The 24,046-nt window shown below is 51.0% G+C and overlaps 1 protein-coding gene and 1 long non-coding RNA gene across 8 annotated transcripts in view; both read left to right on the top strand.

Moving 5' to 3' along the window:
• NAV1 (neuron navigator 1) overlaps positions 1–24,046 on the top strand; it is a 219,227-nt gene that overhangs the window by 163,623 nt on the left and 31,558 nt on the right. The gene's annotated exons all lie outside the window — the stretch shown is intronic.
• On the top strand, positions 715–7,179 carry LOC146398871 (uncharacterized). Its single transcript, XR_014817574.1, has 3 exons — positions 715–5,128; positions 5,169–6,413; positions 6,460–7,179. It is a non-coding gene; the product is annotated as an uncharacterized LOC146398871 (long non-coding RNA).

Here is a 24,046-nt window from a genome sequence, read left to right on the forward strand (position 1 = left end):
TGGCCTCACTCAGTGGGTTAAGGATCCAGTGTTGCCGTGAGCTGTGGTGTAGGTTGCAAATGCAGCTTGGATCCCACATTGCTGTGGCTGTGGTGTAGGCCAGCAGCTACAGCCCCGATTGGACCCCTAGCCTGGGAATCTCCGTATGCCTCGGGTGCGGCCCTAAAAAGCAAAAAAAAAAAAAAAAAAAAAAAAAGTTAACCTTTCCTAGCTTCTCAGGTCCAGGGATAGAAACCCTTATTCCCTACCCCCCATGCAAAGAAGTTTCTCTTGATTGCCTACACAGAATTATTTTCCCAACTGAAAAGCACTTACCTATGTAAGAGGTGACTCTTTCGAGGGAGAAGATGATAATGTAAGTACTTTTAAGATTGTCCCTTTGGGGAGTTCCCGTTGTGGCTCAGCAGGTTACGAATCCAACTAGTATCCATGAGGATGCAGGTTCGATCCCAGGCCTCAATCAGCGGGTTAAGGATCTGGCGGCATAGGTCGCAGATGTGGCTCGGATCTGGTGTTGCTGCAAGCTGTGGTATAGGCCAGCAGCTGCAGCTCTGATTTGATCCCTGGCCTGGAAATTTCCATATGCCTCAAGTGTGGCCCTAAAAAGCAAAAAGAAAATGAGTGTCTCTTTGGGAGCCACAGAGGTATGAGTACCGAGGGCCATCCTATGGGACAGAGTTGATGAGCCCCACGGCAGACATTATAAAGGGAGGAAGCAGAAGCAATTGCACCATATTAAGTTGCAGCCTGGAAGTGGGTGATTGGAGGAGGCCCCTATTTAATTAAATTCCACCACGTGGTGTCCGATGGGAAAACTTGGTGGCCTTACATTTGACTTCTGTCTGGAACTGGAAAGACGACCTGGTGACCCCCTTCAAAAGGACAGAGCCACCCAGATGCCATGTGCTCCACGTGGCCAGGAAAGTGCTTGTCACCCCGACTGCAGGGCCTGGAGTTCCGGGAGCGCTCGTTCGCCACTCACACTCAACTTCCCCGGAAGTTCTGTGCGGACTTTCAGAATTTAAGCTGTTTCGGGCAAGTGCCACAGAGGGCGGCTTTCATCAGTGTTATAAACACAGGGCATTGTGGTTGTTAAGGACCTCGCCAACCCTGGGACCTCAAGCCAAAGCTCCAAAACCCTTTGCCAGTTTGACAGCTCTTTTTCCACAAGGCCTGGTGGCATTCTCAGCCATATCCACTCCGGGGACGGTATTTTACCTTGAGCCCTTGATTCATTCATTCTCAAGTGTTTACCCAGCATCTCCTCTGCCCTTCTGTCTAGTTCTCTTGCCCGGTTCTGGAAGGGACAGCACCCCCAGGGCTGTGGGCAGATGGACCCAAAGGGTGCATATACAAAAGAAGATAGGGGACAACAGAGGAGCCTGAGCAGGAAAAGGAGGGACACGAGGGCAGGTGGCCACCGAGGCTGACAAAGGGGAGGATCTTAGGAGTGACTGACAAGGTTAAAGGGAGGACAAAAAGTCCTAAGTGAATTTACAGCGCCCAGATCCTGGAACCCTGGCCACAGAGATGTCAGGGAAGCCGAGGGACTGAGCCAGGTCGCCGTGAGTGGGGGTGAGTGTGAGATGAGGAGAAGCTGGTGGGTGCCTAGCTGGCAGGACACTGCAGCCTGCAGTCAGAATTCCCCCCGTCATGTCCTGAGTGATGAGACGCCAGATCGCCCGGCGTAACCCTCTCAGCTCTGTCTGCTTCCACCTTTAACCCATGGTCTGGGAGGGGACATTGTGCCACAGGATGCAGTTTTATTTGCTCCTGACCTCTTTTTTTTTTAAGGGCCGTACCCCCAGCCTATGGAGACACGGAGGTTCCCAGGCTACGGGTCCAATCAGAGCCACAGCCACAGCAACACAGGATCCTTAAGCCACCAAGCAAGGCCAGAGATTGAATGGAGTCCTCATCGTTGCTAGTCAGATTCCTTTCCGCTGTGCCACAACGCGAACTCCGCTCTCACCTTCGATTCTGACAGCAGTTCTGATGTGCGGGCATCTCCTCGCACCAGGCAGTTCTCTGACTCCACGGGGAGCTCAGTCCGGATGTTTTCTCCCTGGAGATGCATCACGTGCCCCAGGGCGAGGGCTCCGTCCTCCAGGACTGCCCTCGCCCACGTCAGACTCCAGCTGCAGCTACACCTGTCCCCTGATCTGTCACCTGCTGTCGGTTGGTGGTTCCCACAGTCGCCTCCTCGGCTTCAGTTTGTGAGAGTGGCTCACAACACTTGGAAATACTGCTTATTAAGTTACACAGCTCCTTAGCACAGGTGACAGCTGCACCAGCCACCTGCAGGGCCAGGTGTGGAAAAGGGGTGGAGCTTCCATGCTGAGCCTCACTCTCTGCACCCCAAGTGCTCACCAACCCGGGACCTCTCGAACCCCATCCTTTTAGGTTTTTGTGGAAGCTTCGCTACAGAGGCATGATTGATTAAATCATTAGCCTTTAGTTCAACCTCCAACCCTGTCCCCTCCCCCGAGGCTGGGCTGGGTGGGGGTGGGGCTGACAGTTTCTGCTCTCCCCTCATCACAAGGCTGGTTTTCCTGGCCACGGGTCCCCACCCTTAGGTGGGTTCCCAGAGTCACCTCACTCACAGAACAAAAGATGCTTTAATGCTCTTTTCACTTAGGAAATCCCTAGGACTTTTTAGGGGCTCTGTGCCAGAATTGGAGTCGAAGACCAAATATATGGATTTCTTATTAGAAATCCCAATAGAACAAATGTAACCAGTTTTTTTCAATGGGGAAACACTCCATGTCATTCACCATGTCTAATGGGCTCTGAAAATCAAATAAGCACTAAAACCCATGTGATTGGTTTGTTTCAGTAGAATATTACCAAAGTATTAAAATGGAGTATCAGTTATAATGTTTAAAAAAAAAAAGGAACAGAGGAATAACGTTGAGACAAAACTTTAGAGACATTATTAGTGCCTTTAAACATCAACAATGAGAATTCAGGAGCTCCCGTCGTGGCGCAGCGGAAACGAATCCAACTAGGAACCGTAAGGTTGCGGGATCGATCCCTGGCCTCGATCAATGGGTTAAGGATCTAGTGTTGCCGTGAGCTGTGGTGTGGGTCACAGATGCAGCTTGGATCCTATGTGGCTGTGGCTGTGGCCAGCAGCTACAGCTCCAATTCGACCCCTAACCTGGGAACCTCCATATGCCACAGGTTCAGGCCTAAAAAAAAAAAAAAAAAAGAATTCAAAGACAACTTGCTACTTAATACCTTGCCTGACTATTGCCCAGCTAATATTTTGTACAGGATACATTTCAACCATTCTCAGCATTAGAAACTATTGACACACACACAGAAATCCTTTTATCCTAGTAAAGTAAAAATTAAACCTTTTGGGAGTCCCCTTCATGGCTCAGCAGTTAACGAATCTGACTAGCATCCCACGAGGACGAAGGGTTAAGGACGTGGTGTTGCCATGAGCTGTGGTGTAGGTTGAAGACGAAGCTCGGATCTGGCGTTGCTGTGGCTATGCTGTAGGCCAGAGGCTTTAGCTCTGACTCACCCCAAGCCTGGGAACTTCCATATGCTGCAGGTGCGGCCCTAAAAAACCCAAAGAAAAACCAAAGAAATTAAACTTTCCCACAGAATAGGTGAAAAAGCTCAATATGAATGGAGTGTATACTTACTTTTAGCTTAACATAGTTTTTATCTTTGTTCTAAAGGGTCAGTAAAGACTGGTAATCAACATTGGTCCAGAGTAGGAACTCCTCTGGGTTCTGTGGCCAGATGTAGGCTAAGGAATTATTTGAATTCTTAGTTTGATTTAGATGCAATAACAGAAGAAGCCGGGTGGTGTGGATTGTGAAATCTGGCAACTAATGTGCTACCCGCATGAGTTCCTATATGACTGTAAGGTGAAGTCATTAAAGGGAACCTTGGTGCCTGAAATGGGGAAGAGGCTCCTGGAAGGGAAAGGCTTTGGGGTTTTGTTTTTAATTATGGAGGGCGGGCGGAATAGGTCCAGCATGAAAAAGTAGCCTCTAAAGAGTTAGAAGCTGCCTCTTAAAGTTAAAATGTGCCAGGAGTTCCCATCATGACTCAGTAGAAACGAATCCAACTAGTTTCCCTGAGGATGAGGGTTCGATCCCTGACCTCACTCAGTGGGTTAAGGATATGACATTGCTGTGAGCTGTGGTGTAGGTCTCGGACATAGCTCGGATCTGGCTTGCTGTGGCTGTGGTGTAGGCCAGTAGCTACAGCTCTGATTGGCTCCCCAACTTGGGAATCTGCATATGCCAAGAGCGCAGCCCTAAAATGCAACAACAAAAAAAAAGTTAAAATGTTCCAAGGAACAGACTGAAAATGAAGGGGGAAATGCACAAATGAGGATGTGATTCAGAGCCTATATAAAAGTGTTTTGATCTATAGTTTTCCAGTGTTTTTCTAGAGATTATCTAGATGATAGCACTATAATCATGTTTTCAGGCATTTGAAAGCCTCACGCCTTGTTAATTCTGGAAGAAAACCGCTCCATCAGTCCTTCCTTCGTGCCACATCCTTCTCCAAGCTGTCCACGCAGGCCCTCTGCACCTGGGGCCTCTCTGGCTGCTGTTGTCCTGGGCTGAAGCCAAATAAAGCAGACTCCCCAGAACATTCTTGGTTATAAAGCCTCAGAATCCCCACTTCCTGGCTGCTTACTTTTTCAGTGTTTTGCCCTCACCTGACGATGTATATAGAAATTCTTTGCATTTTGCCCCTGAAGAAAAATTCCTTCTCCAGACTAATAGGTTTCTCTTCCAGCTCATCCACTATTTCTTATCCTTCATCCTCTGGGGATCTGAAAAAGGGGGCACAAAGCTAATGAGAAATTCTTTTTACTTGGACCGTCTTTGTGACTGATCGGAAAATGATTCTCTCTTGGCCGCAAAAAATGTTCTTCTGGGGGTCACAGGAATGGCAGGTCTGGTGTGAGAGTAGGTTGAGGCCAGCTCTCGCAGAAGCTCTGCTGTCACCACGGCCAAACGGTTCTGTAATCAGGAACTGGCAGCTGTCCTCTTATCTCCCTGCTCCCCCCTACCCCCCAGGCCTGGTGTCCCTTTCCAGCACAGACTGCCTACCCAGACCTGGCCTTGGCACCTCCAGGTAGGTGAATGCCAGGGTAGAGAATCAGAAAGAAGAGAGCAGGAAGGAGCCAGCAGGAAGGGAGAGAATCAGAAAGAAGAGAACAGAAGTGGGCCAGGTCCCCCCAGACATTGACTGATGGTGCAGGAGTGGGTGGGCGAGGTGCCACGTGGGCTGCTGGCCGACCTGGAAGGGTCCTGGGAGGGACACATGGCAGCAGAAAAGCCCTACAGACTCCTGCTGGGGTGGCCACAGGCAGCCCAGCGGGAGGCAGGTGTCCCCACACCGTGTCCACTGCGGGCCTCCACCAGCATCTTGGTCCTCGCCTTCAGAGGTGTTTGATTTTTACCGTCATGATGGTATTTTGCAAAGCGACGTCCAAGAGATGGGCCGCATGGGGTTCCGGTGACTTTCCTCAAGGGAGGGATCCCAGGCAGGGGTTCACAGAGCCCACCCACCCAGGGCCAAGGCACCTGAGCTGCCCCTGCCCTTCCCACCCACTCTGTGGCAGGGGCAGGGGCAGGATGGGGGCGTGTTTGCCCTCCCCCTTTGTAAAAGCAGGGTCTGCCCGGCGGGCCGCCTGCATTCCCCTGGTGCCCAACCCCTCCTCTAGTTCCTGAGAAGCAGGACCTCTCGGGATGGCTGTGCTTGGGTTTCCGGGCCTTTGCAGTCCAGGCCCAGCCCCATTGCTTCCTCATGTTTCTCCATCCCCAGGCTCAGTCATCAGCTGCACTGTAAAAGCGGTGGGTGGACCAGGTTAAGTTTGACCTGGAGACCCCGTCTTGTGCGAAGGGCCCTGGAACCATGAGTGACCTTGGCCTCCAGGGCAGCACCGTCTGGAAAGCTGCCAAATAACGCAGTGCAGGAGTACCGCCAGATGGGTCCCTAGGGACCGGCGCAAACGCCCGATTTAGTTTTGCAAGTCTGCGACCAGCCGGGTCTCTCTCAGGACAAGAGTATTTATAGTCTATGCTGTGGTTAAACATGGGCGCTTTAGAGTCAGGCGCATCTTATGTTCAGCGGAGGCCAGTGGCCACCAGCTGTGGAGCCACATGCGGACATCATTTCACTTGTCCCTTTGGGGGACAGTGACACCACCTCTAACTCTATGCCTGTAGGAAGATTAATTGTAAACTCGATGGCTCTAATTCTTTCACATGCACGTGCTAAACCTGACTAAGCACAAGAAAAATACAACCTCTAGGAGTTCCCATCGTGGCTCAGCGGAATAGAGTCTGACTAGCATCCATGAGGATGCAGGTTCGATTCCTGGTCTCACTCAGTGGGTTAAGGATCCGGCATTGCCGTGAGCTGTGGTGTAGGTCGCAGGCAGGGCTCAGATCCGGCGTGGCTGTGGCTGTGGCGTAGGCTGGCAGCTTTAGGTCTGATTTGACCCCTAGCCTGGGAACCTCCATATGCTGAAGATGCAGCCCTAAAAAAGCAATAGAATGAAATAAAGAAAAAAGATGGTCCTTTCCCTGTATGTGGAAGCCCTAGGAGGAAGTTGGAAAGCAGACTTTCCAATTTAATATTTTAATAGCGCCAAAGAGGAAGCAGGTGATAACGGAGAGCCAGGGATGCTGAAGCGAACAGACTAAATGCGATACTGAGAAGCCCAAAGGGGAGAGTGACGAGCAGCTTGGGAACCTGGTCCCCAGATGAGCAGCTTTCAGGCCCAAGGTGTTTATAGATGGCTCGGCGCTGACACCAGCCGCCTGGCCCAGAGCCCTGGCCAGACATGGCTCAGAGTACGCGGAGCCTGTGACCCGGGCAGGTGCCGTCCCCTTTCCCGGCTTCTGCTACTCGCCTTGCTCTCCTGGGGCTCTTTGCCATCGGGAGATGAAGGTGGCTTGTTCACATGCAGGATGTTGTTACCATGGTGGTGAAGGAAGCGCCGGGACGCGTGCGTCCGGTTGTCCTTGCACAGGATCCCTGCTTCTAACAGAAAAGGGCTTGTGCTTCTGTCAACTGCAGACATCGTTTTCAAAGCATGGGAGTTCCCGTCGTGGTGCAACGGAAGTGAATCCAACTAGGAACCATGAGGTTGCAGGTTCGATCCCTGGCCTCCCTCAGTGGGTTAAGGATCCGGTGTTGCGGTGGCTGTGGTGTAGGCTGGAAGCTGTAGCTCCGATTCGACCCCTAGCTTGGGAGTCTTCATGGGCCATGGGTGCAGCCCTAAAAAGCCAAAAAAAAAAAAAAAAAAAAAGCAGCAAATTGTACTTCCTGTTGAAGGCCTTGCCTGACTCCACTGGAGGCCTGGCCTCGAGGGACAAGCAGTCCTTGTGCTTCTTGTTTTTCTTTTTCTTTCTTTCTTTCTTTTAATTTTTAGGCCCGCACCCACGGCATATGGAAGTTCCCAGGCTAGGGGTCGAATTGGAGATTCAGCTGCCGGCCTACACCACAGCCACAGCAACTCCAGATTCAATGGCAGATCCGCAACCCACTGAGTGAGGCCAGGGATCGAACCCGCGTCCTTGTACACACTAGTCAAGTTCATTACCACTGAACCCCCACAGAACTCCCCTTCTTGCTTTTCCTTTTTTTCTTCTTTTCCTCTCCTGCTTCCTCCCTCCCCAGCCTCCAACCTTTTATTTTCTGGAGTCAAATGCAACCAGTGATATTGTTGGTAGAAAAAAAATCGTCTTTTGCCTTGTAAACGGAGCAGGTTAGATCCGAGAGGCCCTAAAAGGGAATAAACGTAGAGATCCTTCTTAGCCCCGAGGTGCTTTTTGGAGCCAGACTTGTCAGTGGAGGAAATGATTTTTTTTTTCCGTCTCTTTTTCACTTTAATTTGGCCTAGCCTGGTGGCCAGCAAACCTTGGCCTTCTGGGCCTGTGATTTTGTTTGGCCTACAAAGCTGAGAGTGGTTTTACATTTTTAGGTGATTGGGGGGAAACATGAAAAGGAGAAGACATTTTGTGACACATGAAAATGACATGAGATTCGGATTTCATTGTCCGTAAATAAAGTTCTTTCGGGACATAGCTGCATTCGTGCATTTGCATTTGTCTGAGGCCACAGGGCTGAGTAGCTTCAGCAGCACGAATGGCCCTCGAAGGCTCACATCATAACTTGTGCGATTCTTTACAGAGGGAATTTGTCAGGTCCCGCTCCTGGCCCTTACCCAAACCTCCCCTACTTTTCATCGTCTCTTAGTGCCTTATTGGTTTAAAGACAATGAAGAAATGGAGCTCCCATCATGGCGCAGTGGAAATGAATCTGACCAGAATCCATGAGGATGCAGGTTCGAGTCCTGGCCTCGCTCAGTGAGTTAAGGATCTAGTGTTGCTATGAGCTGTGGTGTAGGTCACAGACGTGGCTCAGATCTGGGGTTGCTATGGCTGTGGTGTATGTAGGCCAGTGGCTACAGCTCTGATTCAACCCCTAGCCTGGGAACCTCCATATGCCGAGGGTGTGGCCCTAAGAAGACAAAAAAAAAAAAAGTGCACACACTGCTGTATCTTTTGCTTTCCATCAGCGGAGGATTCAGGAACTGCTGGACAGACCCCTAAGGAAGAGGCAGGGAGAAGCGGGAGATGTCTCATGAAATGTTAAATCAAATAGCATTTTTAGGAGTTCCTGTTGTGGTGCAGCAGTAATGAACCCGACTGGTATCCATGAGGACGCAGGTTCAATCCCTGGCCTCGCTCAGCGGGTTAAGGATCTATTGTTGCCGTGAGCTGTGGTGTAGGTCACAGATGTGGCTCAGATCCAACATTGTTGTGGCTGTGGTGTAGACCAGCAGGAACAGCTCTGATTCAGTCTCTATCCTGAGAACCTCCATATGCCTTGGAGCGGCCCTAAAATGCAGGAAGAAAAAAAAAAAGCATTTTCCCCCTTTCCAATCATCTATAAAGCGAGACATGTGTGTTGGTTTCAGGAGAAGGGAATATTGGTGACAGACAGCACCCTGTTGACTCTCCTTAGAGCCTCTTTCTGGCTCTGATGAAAGCCCCGCAACTCAAAGATCTTTTTTTATCACTTGACACCTTAATTTTGTGACTTTTTTCTTTTTTGGCCTGCGTCCAAGGCATACAGACATTCCCAGGCCAGGGATTGAACCTGCACCTCAGCAGTGACCCAAGCCACTGCTGTGACAACGCTGGATCTTTACCTGCTAGGCCACCAGGGAATCCTGACTTTTTCGTTTCTTGTCAAGATTTTTTTTTTTTTTTTTTGCCCAAGTTAAGACTCCAGAGGAGTTCCCTGGTGGCTCAGCAGGTTAAGGATCCAGCATTGTTACCGCTGTGACTAGGCCTGCAGTTGTGGCACAGGTTGGATCCCTGGCCTGGGAACTTCTGCATGCCAAGGGCGCAGCTGAAAAAAACAGAGAGGAAAAAAGTCAAAGTTATTCTACCAGCTGTTCAAACCTTCCAAACATTTGCCTGTTGGGTGTTGAATCCCTATTTCTATGTGCACAGGGGCGGCTGAGACCAGGGAACAGACAAGCTCAGCTCTAGGGATGAAGAGCAGAGACCAGTGCATGTTCTATTCCAGAGGGCTGCCCTTGACCCTTCCACGGGGATCCTACAGCATCTCTTAGAATCTCCCTTCTCTTCTGATTCCCAGATGTTTCTCACTCTCTGAAGGATGCATGTGTCCTCACTGGGAAACCTTTGAAAGAGAGGAACGCCCCCACTCCTCTCCATTCCTTACCCAAGAAAGTAGGAGAGGCATAGAAAGGCCTGGAAAGGGGAAAAAGAAGTCTCGGCAATGAGAGAGAAGGCACACACCCGTGGCCAGCCGACTCAGCATTCCTCACCCACAGTCGGTCCTAATTAGGGAGACTCCGGTTCAACAGCTCAACTTTCTGCTCATTTTTCTGGGCTCCGGCTCCTGCCAGCTGACACGGCAGAGCTTTAACCCACACCTCGGAAACAGCCTCTCATTCCCCTGGTGTTCTCACTGCCCTGTCTCTCGCCTCCCGCCCTGCAATTAGCCTTTCCCGCATTATGATCCCAATAAAAGAAGCCAGTCCCTCGAATCCAATCGCACCCATTTTGTTCCATAAAGTGCTGTCCAAGCTGTTGGCAGGGCTGAAACATTGTGTATCGTGTCATGAGAGGCACACAGAGAACCTGGTTGCATCGTAAAAAAGATGAGGTTTCTCCAGGATTCTATGGCTGCTAAGTCAGAGCAGCGGTAATTCCTTCCGCTGGGCTTGCCTCCTGGAAGCTTTTCTGCTGAGCCGGGCCGACCGAGTTGGATGCTGTGTTCCAGCTGTGATGCCTGTGGCATCATGATCAAAAAGTCCATGTTAGCAAATGCCCAAATTGCAAACTGCCTGAATCATGGAAGTGGTCAGTGCCCCGGTGTCTTCAAGTCGAAATGAAGAACAACCTAGGAGTTCCCGTCGTGGTGCAGGGGAAACGAATCTGATGAGGAACCATGAGGTTGCGGCTTCGATCCCTGGCCTCGCTCAGTGGGTTGAGGATCCGGCATTGCCGTGAGGTGTGGTGGAGGTCGCAGACGCAGCTCGGATCCTTTGTGGCTGTGGCTGTGGTGTAGGCTGGTGGCTGTAGCTCTGATTCGACCCCTCGCCTGGGAACCTCCATGTGGCTCCGGTGCGACCTTAGAAAGAAAAAAGAAGCAGCTAATTTTCATGATTTCATGGTTATGATCCTGGACTCAGGCTGTTACAACAAAAGCTGGGCCCCTTAAACAATAGAAATTAATAGTCTCACAGTCCTGGAGGCTCACATTCCAAAGTCAGGGAGGGTGTCATCGGGGTTGGTTTCTGATGAGAGCTGGCTTCCTGGCTTCTCTCTGTGTCCCCATGTGAGAGAAAGAGCCCCTCTCTCTCCTCCCTTCTTCTGAGGACGCCGGTCCTATTGGATGGTGGCCCCACCCTTGTGACCTCATGTAACCTTAATTACCTCCCTAAAGGTCTTATCTCCAAATGTACTCATTGGCGGTTATGACTTCAGCAGAAGGCTTTGCGGGCAGACAGAGTTCAGTCTGTGACAGCGGTCTACCGGTGGGAAACTCTTAACCTCAGGGCAGAGGTTAAATGCCAGAGTCAGAGAGACATTGCTTAAAACTGGGTGTTGGGATGATCTTTTTTTTTTTTTTTTTTTGTCTTTTTGTCTTTCCTAGGGTTGCTCCCGAGGCATATGGAGGTTCCCAGGCTAGGGGTTGAATCGGAGCTGTAGCCGCCGGCCTACGCCACAGCCACAGCAACTCGGGTTCCGAGCCGAAGGTTCGATCCCTGGCCTTGCTCAATGGGTTAAGGATCAGCATTGTCATGAGCTGTGGTGTAGGCTACAGACGCAGCTTGGTTCTGGCATTGCTGTGGCTGTGGGTTAGGCCGGCAGCTCCAGCTCCAATTCGATGCCTAGCCTGGGAACCTCCAAATGCCACAGGTGCGGCCCTAAAGAGACAAAAAAAAAATACAAATAAAAAATAAAACTGGGACCCAGCAGATGGGAGTTTTCTCACGTTCCTACTACGTCAAAAACAACAGAAGTCCTGGGAGCTCCTGCTGTGGCTCAGCAGGTTAAGAACCCAGTGTTGTTTCTGTGAGGATGCGGGTGGATCCCTGGCCTTGCTCAGTGGGTTAAGGATCTGGCTTTGGAGTTCCCGTTGTGGCCCAGTGGTTAACGAATCCGATTAGGAACCATGAGGTTGCGGGTTCGGTCCCTGCCCTTGCTCAGTGGGTTAACGATCTGGCGTTGCCGTGAGCTGTGGTGTAGGTTGCAGACTCGGCTTGGATTCCGCGTTGCTGTGGCTCTGGCGTAGGCCGGTGGCTACAGCTCCGATTCGACCCCTAGCCTGGGAACCTCCATATGCCTCGGGAGCGGCCCAAAGAAATAGCAAAAAAAGACAAAAAAGACAAAAAAAAAAAAAAGAAAGGATCTGGCTTTGCCACAAGCTACGGCATAAGTTGCAGGTGCAGTTCTGATTCATCCCCTGGACCGGGAACTTCCATGTGCAACAGGTGCCACTGTGAAAAAGGAAAAAGAAAAGGAAAGAAACAATGGAAGTCCCCTCTCAGTGGGTACAGGAGGGTGACATCACATCCAGGCCCCTGGTGTTGTAGCCTGTGTGTATCTACACCAGCCCCTTCCCTGATGCCTTGGGGAACTTGCACGCTCCCCGTGGGAGTCAGCTGAGTGACCGGAAAGAGAGAGGCTGCAGAGGGAATGGGTGCTGATGATCAGGGCACAGTAGGGCGTTGAGGTTGATGATTTTCTTGGCTTTCATGCAGCCGGGTTGGATCTCCAGGACGTATCTTCACGGTCTTCATCTTCCCTTCCCAGCTGGGTCTGGATGTTGCAGCGAACACCCTACAGCAGTGGGCTCCGAAGCTGTGGCTTTTTTCTGATTCCACCCATGTGCCAGTCTGTAGAAACTGAATCTGAACGTTAGGGTCCCAGCCCACAGCCATTCCCAGTTGGCCTCAGCAGTTGAGAGTTGAACAGAGTGGGTTCTGTGATTCAGTCACCCGGAGTTTAGAAAGTGTCTTTAACAAGTTACTGAAACCTGAGATCCCATCGTGGCGCAGCAGAAACAAATCTGACTAGGAACCATGAGGGTGTGGGTTCAATCCCTGGCCTTGCTCAGTGGGTTAAGGATCCGGCGTTGCTGTGAGCTGTGGTGTAGGTCGCAGATGCAGCTCCGATCCTGCTTTGATGTGGCTCTGGTGTAGGCTGGTAGCTACAGCTCCGATTAGACCCCTTGCCTGAGAACCTCCATATGCCACAGGTGCAGCCTAAAAAGACAAAAACAAAAACAAACAAGTTACCGAAACCATTAGTTATCTTGTGGATGGCGGGGTGGCAGTGGGGTGGGGGGTGAGCTGACTGCCAAGATGCCACGGTTCCTAATTGTCCATGGCCTCCCGTTCCCGGTCATTCTGTCACCTGGTTCTCTAGCGTTCCTTCTACTTGGTGATCTTTAGTCTTAAGATTCGGCAGGTCCTTGGCTCAAAACATTTACCTTGGCGTCCCCCGCCCACGCTCCCCCCAATCCCTCTCCCCCGTGCATTCTCCCCCACCACCACCCCCCGCCTTGTTGGCCAGACCAGGCTGGCTGCTGCAGCCCCGGCCAAACCACATGCATTGCACACAGCAGGCACTGTGCTGACGCTCGCTCCAGGGGCCGTGGCCACGCGGGGCAGTGGAGGTCACCACCGCCGGGAGAGCGTGGTTGGTGCCAGAGCATCATGTCAGTCCCCCTCTCCATGGCCTTGATTCACTTTCAAAACTGAGCCTCGAGAGGTCCTGTCATGGCTCAGTGGTTAACGAATCCAACTAGGAACCATGAGGTTGCAGGTTCGATCCCTGGCCTCACTCAATGGGTTAAGGATCCGGCATTGCCGTGAGCTGTGGTGTAGGTCGCAGACGCAGCTCGAATCCCGACTTGCTGTGGCTGTGGTGTATGTAGGCCAGTGGCTACAGCTCTGATTGGACCCCTAGCCTGGGAACCTCCATATGCCTCGGGAGTGGCCCTAGAAAAAGCAAAAAGACAAAAAAAAAAAAAAAGACGTAATTCTTTGGAGTTCCCGTCGTGGCACAGTGGTTAACGAATTGGACTAGGAACCATGAGGTTGTAAGTTCGATCCCTGGCCTTGCTCAGTGGGTAGGGGACCCGGCGTTGCCGTGAGCTGTGGTGTAGGTTGCAGACGCGGCTCAGATCCCGCATTGCTGTGGCTCTGGTGTAGGCTGGTGGCTACAGCTCAGATTAGACCCCTAGCCTGGGAATCTCCATATGCCGCGGGAGCAGCCCTTAAGAAAAAAAAAAAAAAAAAAAAAAAGTTCAGGAGTTCCTGTCATGGCTTAGCGAAAACAAATCTGACTGACATCCATGAGGACATAGGTTTGATCCCTGGCTTTGCTCAGTTGGTTCAGGATCCGGTGTTGCTCTGAGCTGTGGTGTAGGCCGGCAGTTGTAGTTCTGATTTGACCTCTAGCCTGGGAACCTCCTACATGCTGCAGGTGGGGCCCTAAAAAAACACACACACAAAAGTTCAGAACCCACTACCACTACAGCTACCATATGACCCAGCAGCCCCATTCCTGGGCATATGTCTGGAGAAGAACATAATTTGAAAGGGTGCATATGTACCCCAATGTTCACAGTAGTCAAGACATGGAAGCAACCTAAATGTCCATCAACAGAGGAATGGATAAAGAAGATGTGGTACAGATACTCAATGGAATATTAGCCATAAAAAAGAATGAAATAGGAGCTCCCGTCGTGGCGCAGCGGAAATGAATCCGACTAGGAACAATGAGGTTGCAGGTTCCATCCCTGGGCTCACTCAGTGAGTTAAGGATCCAGCATTGCCATGAGCTGTGGTGTAGGTCGCAGACACGGCTCAGATCTGGCATTTCTGTGGCTCTGGCACAGGCTGGTGGCTATAGCTCCGATTCGACCCCTAGCCTGGGAACCTCCATATGCCGTGGGTGCGGCCCTGAAAGGACAACAGACAAAAAAAAGAAAAAAAAAAAAAAAAGAATGAAATAATGCCATTTGCAGCAACGTGGATGGACCTAGAGATTCTCATACCAAGTGAAGTGAGTCAGACAGAGACAGACAGCATATGATATCACTTATATGTGGAATCTAAAAAGATACAAATGAGGAGTTCCCGTCGTGGCGCAGTGGTTAACGAATCTGACTAGGAACCATGAGGTTGCAGGTTCGATCCCTGCCCTTGCTCAAGTGGGTTAAGGATCCGGTGTTGCCATGAGCTGTGGTGTAGGTTGCAGACGCGGCTGAGATCCTGCGTTGCTGTGGCTCTGGCGTAGGCTGGTGGCTACGGCTCCGATTAGACCCCTAGCCTGGGAACCTCCATATGCCGTGGGAGCGGCCCAAGAAATAGCAAAAAGACAAAAAATAAATAAATAAATAAATAAAAAGATACAAATGAATTTATTTACAAACAAATAGATTCAGACAGAAAACAAATTGGGAGTTTGGGGTTAATAGATGCAAACTCTGGCATTTGGAGTGGATAAGCAATGAGATCCTGCTGTATAGCACAGGGAACTGTATCTAGTCACTTGTGATAGAACATGATGGAGGATAATATGAGAAAAAGCATGTGCATATGTATGACTGGATCATGTTGCTGTACAGTAGAAATTGACAGAACACTGCAAATCAACTATAATGGAAAAAATAAAAATCATGTAAACTTAAGAAAGGAAGAGAAAATGAGGGTCTCCAAACAAAATAAAACAAAAGTTTAAAAAAAAAAAAAAGTAAAGAAGAAAGAAAACAAACTTATGGTTACCAAAGGGGAGGTATATACATGTATATAATAAGCAACAAGAACCTACTGTGTAGAACATGGAACTATATTCAGTATCTTGTAATAATCTATAGAGAATGTGAAAAAAAAAGTATATAATTGAATTACTTTACACCTGAAATTAACACTACATCGTAAATCAACTACATTTATTTCAACAAAAATTTTAAAAAAATAAAAATAAAAGGAGTTCCCATCGTGGCTCAGTGGTTAACGAATCCGACTAGGAACCATGAGGTTGTGGGTTCGATCCCTGGCCTTACTCAGTGGGTTAAGGATCCGGGGTTGCCGTGAGCTGTGGGGTAGGTCACAGACTCGGCTCGGATCCGGCATTGCTGTGGCTCTGGTGTAGGCAGGCAGCTTCAGCTCCGATTAGACTCCTAGTATGGGAATCTCCATATGCCATGAATGCGGCCCTAGAAAAAGACAAAAATAAATAATTTAAAAAAAAAAAAAAAGAACCCAATACCACACTTTCATAGCAAGCAAGCGCTGAAGCACAGGCTGAATATGAGCCTGAGATACTGGAGGTCAAACCTCTTGCAAGTACCCATGCGTAACCGCTTCCACCTATAGGCTTGGTGGGTTCCCGAGGAATAACCAGTCCGTCCTCAGCAGTGAGCAGGGAAGGCTGTGTCCTGACTCGAAGAGCGGTTGTTCCAGGAAAGCTGTGGACGTTTCCAGAGCTAGATGGAGGATCAGGACGTGGATGCCAGCCCGGTGCGCTGCCGGCCCCAAGGCTCACCTCCCCCGAAGGACAGATTCGTTTTGAGTCACTTCCCGTGTTTGGTTGTGACTTGGGCTGATCCTGGACCAAGCTTGATGTGGTCCCTTCCGGTCCCCTGCCGTTCCTAGAGCTGCCTGAGTTCCAGGAGATGTGGCGCTGGCAGGCAGGCATCATCTAAAGCACTTGCCTTGCATTCTTTTTTTTTTTTTTTTTTTTTTGGCCGTACCCCCAACCTGTGGAAGCTCCCGGGCCAGGGATGGAACCTGCATCACAGCAGAAACCCAAGCCACTGCAGTGACTGCACTGGGTCCGTACCCACTGTGTCATCTGGGAACGCTCCACCTGCATCCTTAAAAGGTTCCCTTTGTCTTGGTCCACAGCCATTCCAGCCTGGGGGGACCTGAGCCAGCACATCACCCGCGCTGCCCCACACACCGGGGCTGTCAGATTGCGCTCGGCCCTGGGTCTGGTTCACGTTTGACTCGGCACCACTCGCTGTTGCCTGTGTAACTGCCTAGCCTTGGCTGCCCACCTTCAGCCCCAGCAAGGGAGACAGTATCCAGGGTGGTGTGTTGGTGACTCCCCCACCCCATGGCTTCAGTGGCGCTCCCAAGTCTGACTCCGGCTTCTGTTTTCCAGGCACTTGGGGGTTCAGTTTCTAGACGTTGGGTCCGCTGTGCGGCCAGGTAGCCTCCTGCTGTCTCAGATGGTGTTGCAGTTTTGTCGGGAGCCTTAGCCCTTCTCTTTGCAAGATGGGAGAGCAGGATGGCTGCTCAGGGTGTGACATTAGGCTTCCAATTCCGTAAACTGCCTGGGAGTAAAAATTACTCCAGGTGTTCCCGTCGTAGCGCAGCGGAAACGAAATTGACAAGCTTTCACGAGGATGCAGGTTCGATCCCTGGCCTCGCTCCGTGGGTTAAGGATCCAGCATTGCTATGGCTGTTGTGTAGGCCGGCGGGTACAGTTCCAATTCGACCCCTTGGCTGGGAACCTCCATATGCCGCAGGTGTGGTCCTAAAAAGATAAAAAAAACAAAACTATTCCAGAAGGAAAAAGAAAAAAGAAAACAACTCTCCTAAGCAGCTTATTGTAGTGCAGCTATTTCACCCTTCGGAAAAAACACAGCGTACCAAGCTCTGATCCACTAAGCACCAACATAGCCTGAGGAATGGGGTTCCTGCTGCTTCAGGCATGTGGAGATATTCTGGAGAAAAGGAAAGCCGATTTTCATGTCCGGGTCTGACTTCCAAGGGTCATGCTGGGCCAAGAACCGCTAAGGAGTCTGCCCTGTGCATCGCAGCCTGGCCCGCCCTTCCGGCCAGCACACCCCCACCCTGGGCCCTCTGGCTGCCTGCAGGCTCCCTTGGCCATTCAGGTTCGGTGGGGCACAGTCTGGGAGGGACGCCTGGGAGGGGCGGCCAGTCCCAGCCAAGAGCTCCATCAGTGTTGGTGCTTTTCCCAGAGCAGGGTGTTTTCACCCTAAACACCACCCTATGCCTGCCCAGACACAAGCAGGGCAGTGTCCAGCCAAGCTGCCCACCCCCCGTCCTTCTTTTCATCCTCCGGAGGAGGTGGGTGTACCCCTGTGCCCTTCAGGCCAGCGTAGGGGGGCAGGGATGTGGGTGAGGGAGCAGACGGGACTCAGCTGCCCTCCTTACAGCCCTAGACAGGGGACACAATGATTTCCGCCAAAGGGGTTGATTTATTGAAAGGAATGGAGTAGGGTCACCAGGCACTGCCACTTCCACCCTGACAATAAGAACGAGCTGCATACGTAACAATAACTTAGGAAAAATAGGAATCCGAGGAGGCAAAGTATTCTGGTTGAACTAGATGCCAGAAAGGGACAGGCTCTCCTAGGAGAGGCACCACGGCTGCTTTCATCAAGGGGCTCAGCCGAGGGGGCATCAGCCGGCCTGAGATGAGCATCAGGAGGGAGCTGAGCCTTGGACATGCCTTTGAAGGCATGGGAACTGGTTGCAAGGAGACTTAGTCACAGAGCAAACACAGCCCCACCCACGCCCAGTTCTTTCCCCCAGGCCCTCACTGAGTGCAAGTGGTGGCCGCCAGCTGATGACTGAGGGCAGGAGGCCAGGACAGGAGTTCCCTGGTGGCTCCATGGGTTAAGGGTCCAGCATGGTCACTGTTGTGGCCTGGGTTTGATCCCTGGCCCAGGGACTTTTGCTTGCTGCAGACATGGCCAAAAGACAAAAGAAAGAAAGTTGAGACAGATGCCCCTTCCCCAGCCTCAGGCACAGGGCAGTTGTGGACCGCCCAGCAGCACAGCACAGAGGAATCAGAGAACAGGGCAGGAGAGCAGAGGAGACCCCCACGAGGCACCAGCGCCCTTTGCTGAGTGCAGTGGCCGCCCCGCCAGCTGGCTGCTGGGCTTGAAAGCACAGAGAGATCACTGGAGTCTTGCTTGTGGTCACAGCCCAAGCCCCACAGGAAGCACGCCTGATCCCGCCTCCAAGACCTCTGGTCACCAGACTTTACACAAAGGGACCGCAGAGCCCAGCCCTAGCTGTCCTGCAGGTGAGACTGACCCAGCCTCAACCCTGGCAGCTGGGCAGGGGAAGGGACGTGGCCTCCTCTAGGTGTGCGCGCTGCCGTTCGTCACACATCTGGCATTTGGTAAAAAGTTCCGAGACTGGTGAAGAATCAGGAAAACGTAGACATGGAAAAAATAGTCAATAGAAGCGGACCAACAGCCAACCCAGAGGATGCTGTTTGCAGACAAGGGAGGTGAGAGCCTTCCAGCAAGTGTTTTTCAGGATCTGGTGGGAAAGCGGGGTTACATCCTTGACAGGTCAGAGAATTTAAGCAGGAAGTTCTCAAAAGAGAAAGTTTATCGATTCCCAGGGAAGCAGGGATTCTCTGGAAACAAACCATCAGTCGTTCTTGGAGAGCAATTAGCAGCTCTTCTAGAATCGCATCTCTGCCCTGAGTTTGCATGCTCCTGCTTTCACATACGCCGGCACTCACATCCACAGGCGTGTCCAGGCCCGACGTGTGCAGAGGCGGCTCGATCCCGTCCCTTGGGGTAGGGACAGTCCAGTGAAGGCTGAACGAACAGCAGTGTTTAAAGGCAAGACGCAGAGTTCCCTTTGTGGCGCAGTGGAAATGAATCTGACTAGGAACCGTGAGGTTGCGGGTTCGATCCCTGGCCTTGCTCAGTGGGTTGAGGATCCAGCATTGCTATGAGCTTGTGGTGTAGGTCGCAGACTCGGCTCGGATCTGGCATTGCTGTGGCTGTGGTGTAGGCCGGCAGCTACAGCTCCAATTAAACCCCTAGCCTGGGAACCTCCATGTGCCATGGGTGCAGCCCTGAAAAGCAAAAAATAAATAAATAAAAATAAAGGCAGGACGGATGCGCCATCAGAGACAGAGTTGAGTCTATGGAGACATGGGGCTGGGGTGGATTTCTTCAGACAAGGACGATTGTGGAGAGCCTTGTGGAAAACATGGTGTTTCATCTGGGCCTGGATTTCTAAGTGCAGAGCTGGGGAGGCAGGTGGGGTCCATGTCCATCCCTGACCAGTCCTGGCGATAATTCCAGGGCTCCAGAATCTTCCCCAGGACACGGATCACTACAGAGATGAGAAGAGCTGCTTTCACACGGTTCCGCCCTTCCAAAAGCAAATTAGGCGAGACCGCTGGCCACTTAGGAGGAATCCAAGGGGACAGAGGGAGGGGGCCTTTCACGCTTATCTGTGTCCTATCCGGGCAAAGTCTTACTTCTGGATTCTGTGGGAGAGATCGGCCGCCAGTTCGAGCCCTCTCCCATCAGTGGTCCCTGCTTCTGCCTCCATGTTTCACTGATGGAGGTATCTTTTTGCCGCCTTGGGTTGGAAGCTGGTTCTGGATGGTCACTCATTGTCAAATGTGCCTACAGCTGACCCTGCGCTGTCAGCGTCAGCCCAGTGGATGTTCACCACCTTGACCTTGAATGGAACCCTGGGCAGAGTTTCTAGGACTTGACTTCAGACAGTCTGGCTGCAGCGTGTGTTCTCAGCCAGCATGTTCACGGTGGTTCACGGACAGTCTCCAACAGCAGGTGTAGAGCTTCGATTTGCCTGTATCCGCAGTGAGGAGCTGACAAAGACTCCGGGCTGTGCTTTGCTGGAGGGCGATAAGGCATCTTAGATCCAGTGTTTATGTTGGAAGGAGGGAGACCCTATAGGCAGTGGGGCGGATACGAAGGCTCTCCCAGTGGTTCAAGTGTGAGGTCCTTTGGTCTAAATCAGCAAAAATGAGGAAAACGTAAAGAAAGAGATGGAGAGGCCGGTGGTGATACAGTCAGGGAGCTTGCTGAGGGAAGTCAAGAAAAAAGGGCTCCAAGACAGCTAAAGGAGTTCCCGTCATGGCGCGGTGGTTAACGAATCCGACTAGGAACCATGAGGTTGCGGGTTCGATCCCTGGCCTTGCTCAGCAGGTTAAGGATCTGGCGTTGCCGTGAGCTGTGGCATAGGTTGCAGACGCGGCTCAGATCCCGCGTTGCTGTGGCTCTGGCGTAGGCCAGTAACTATGGCTCCAATTCGACCCCTAGCCTGGGAACCTCCATATGCCGTGGGAAGCGGCCCTCGAAAGGCAAAAAGACCAAAAAGAAAAAGAAAAAAAAAAAAGACATGGCTAAGGTTTTGGCAGGGCGATGGGGAAAAGTAGGGACACTTCTAGTGGAAACAGGAAATGAGAAGTTTAAGATGCAGAGGGAGGATTGAGGGGTAGGAGGAGACTGATAAATGGGAAAATAAATATCCTGCCGAGAACATTCTTTAATATACCTTATAGCCTGTCCCAGCACTGTAATCTGTTTTCATTTTATTTTTTTATTATAGTTGATTTACAGTGCAGTTGCAAAAATTCTACTCTACAGCAAAATGACTCAGTTGTACATATATATATATATATACACACATTCTTTTTTTCTTTTTGTTTTTTTATGGCCACACCCATGGCATATGGAGGTTCCCAGGCTAGGGGTCCAATTGGAGCTGTAGCCACCGGCCTACACCACAGTCACAGCAATGCCAGATCCGAGCCAAGTCTGCGACCTACACCACAGCTCACGTCAATGCGGGATCCTTAACTTGCTGAGAGAGGCCAGGGATCGAACCCGAGTCCTCATGGATGCTAGTCGGGCTCGTTTCCACTGTACTACAACGGGAACCCCCTGCCTCCTTCTCGATGCCTTGGATCCTTGTGGGAAGCACATTTGGAGGGATGCAGAAGGAAGGCAGCAAAACCTTCTGTAGACAAGCTGAGATTCTTTGTGCCAAAGACAGCCCTGAGCCCCGAGCCCTGAGCCCTGAGCCCTGAGCCCTGCTTCCACTGTATCTGTCCCTTTGATGCCGTATTTAAGCTGTTTTCCTGCTCCCTGCTGTCCCCTGACTTGCTGGCTGGCTCCTAGGTTTGCAGACTCTTCTAAAGACTTGCTGTCCTCCCACCTCGGCAGCCCCAGGTTTCAAGAGGGCAGGGATCATGCAGTCTCTTGTCTCCCTTGATCATTGATCCCTCAAACATCTCAGTGGTTCCTTCTGCCTCTTCCTGCTTTGCTGGAAGTCCACAGCCAGTGTCCTCTCCCCTGACTGCACCCAGGGTCTGCCTGTGAGAACGTGGAATCCAAAAGAACAAGCTCTGTTAAGTGTCATTTACAGGTACTTTATGCTGTAAATATCACTGCTGTGATAAAGTTTGTCTAATACATTTCACTTCTGCCCCAAGATCACAGTGAATAAAGGGTTTGGTTGGTTTTTTTAAAAAACAAAATCACACAGACAAAGACTAGGAGAAAGAAGAGACAGGACGTTTGGGGACGCTGGGAATCAGGCTGGCAGGTGTGAACTGACTGATCCCTTGAAGCTGATTGCTGAGGCAGCAGCATGGAAGACTGTGCAGCACCCATGGCACATAGAAGTTCCCAGGCCAGGGGTTGCATCCGAGCCACAGTTGCAGCAATGCTGGATCCTTTACCCTGCTGCGCTGGGCCAGGGATTGAACCCAAGCCCAAGCCTCTGCAGTCCGATCCTTAATCCACTGTGCTACAGCGGGAGCTCCTGTTTTGGTGGTGGGTTTTTTGGTTTTTTTTTTTTTTTTTTTTTGTCTTTTGTTGTTGTTGTTGCTATTTCTTGGGCCGCTCCTGCGGCATATGGAGGTCCCCAGGCTAGGGGTTGAATCGGAGCTGTAGCCACCAGCCTACGCCAGAGCCACAGCAACGCAGGATCCGAGCCGCGTCTGCAACCTACACCACAGCTCACGGCAACGCCGGATCGTTAACCCACTGAGCAAGGGCAGGGACCGAACCCACAACCTCATGGTTCCTAGTCGGATTCGTTAACCACTGCGCCACGACGGGAACTCCTTTTTTTTTTTTTTTTTTTTTTTTGTCTTTTGTGGGTTTTTTGGTTTGATTTTGGTTTTGCTTTTTTAGGGCCTCACCTGAGGCATATGGAGTTTCCCAGGCTAGGTGTCCAATCGCAGCTGTAGCCACCGGCCTACACCACAGCCACCGCAACGCTGGATCCTTAGCCCACTGAGCGAGGCCAGGGATCGAACCCACATCCTCATGGATCCTAGTTGGTTTCGTTAACCACTGAGCCACAATGGGAACTCCTTGTTCTTTTTTTTTTTTTTAGGAAAGAAAATATGCTCCCTGCGTTGGAGATGCTTAACCCCTAAGTCATGACAATAGAAATTTTCCTTCTGTTCAGAACCTGCAAAAGAATTTTGCTCAAAACCTTTAAATCCTGTAGCCAGGCTTGCCCAATGATTTTGGGCTTGTACATTCTTACTATAGGAAAAGAGTCTCTGGCCGTGGGAGGGAATGTCTTTGGAGCCAGGAGGCTCTGAACTCTCTGGAAGATAAAGTCCTTCTGCCATCTCAGTACGAGACTGTCCTGTCCATCAAACCTGGGGCAAAGGAAGGGTCTTTGTGGGGTTAGTGGACCACAGCGGTGCTGTTTTTGCAAAATTTTCTCTGCTCCAGGGCCTTGATGAGCAATCATTAATCTCGGGAGGAAGGTTCCGTGGCGGACAGGCTTCTGTGCCTTTGACCTGAGGAAACAGACTGGGAATAGTTTGTTTGCTCGCTTGCCAGGGATCTGATCTTGACCCTAGAGAGCAGATAGGATTGTAAAGCTGGACCTGACCTTTCTCTATAACGGGGGAGGAGTGATGCTTCAGCCCAGGACTAACGGGAAAGTTACTGTATGTCCCTAGCGAGGGAAAGAGGTGGGTTGTCATTTAACAAGGGCTGTATTTTGTAGTCATGAAGTTGAGCTCCTCTGTACGGTGGCCTCATCCCCAGGCTATCCTTGCTCTTTCTCAGTGTACTTGGATTAATCCCTGCAGAGCCACCAGCCAAACGTCCAAACCGCCCACTTTCCTCTTCCCAGCAAATAAATCAGAGGGAGGCCGAAACCTGGGCCAAGCACTAGGATGACTTGTATGTCTGACTTTTGTTCCACGATGTGAAACTCAAAATAAATCACACGCAAAGCTGAGGAACAAACCCAGGGTGAACACAGATGCAAGGGTTCAGAGATTAATTCCCACAGATGCAAACGGACGCTTACAGGTGTAGTCTCTCTAAAGGTCTGTGTGCAGGAGTTCTCGTCGTGGCTCAGTGGTTAATGAATCTGACTAGGAACCATGAGGTTGCAGGTTCGATCCCTGGCCTCGCTCAGTGGGTTAAGGACCCGGCATTGCCATGAGGTGTGGTGTAGGTCTCAGATGTGGCTCGGATCTGGCGTTTCTGTGTCTGTGGCATAGGCTGGCGGCTACAGCTCCAATTAGACCCCGAGTCTGGGAACCTCCATATGCCACGGGTGCGGCCCTAGAAAAGACAAAAAAAAAAAAAAAGTCCATGTTCAGTTTGAGGCTCTAAAACCAAGCACGGAACTTACATGTGAAGACCTGTTTAGGGTCCAGAAGGAAGAAATGAACGGTGAAAGACTTGGGCATAAGACTTT

Source organism: Sus scrofa, chromosome 10, assembly GCF_054392235.1.
Source record: "Sus scrofa isolate SSC_HxYL_T2T_F1_AM1 chromosome 10, Sscrofa_HxYL_maternal_Yorkshire_Landrace_v2.0, whole genome shotgun sequence".
Classification (NCBI taxonomy): Eukaryota; Metazoa; Chordata; class Mammalia; order Artiodactyla; family Suidae; genus Sus; species Sus scrofa.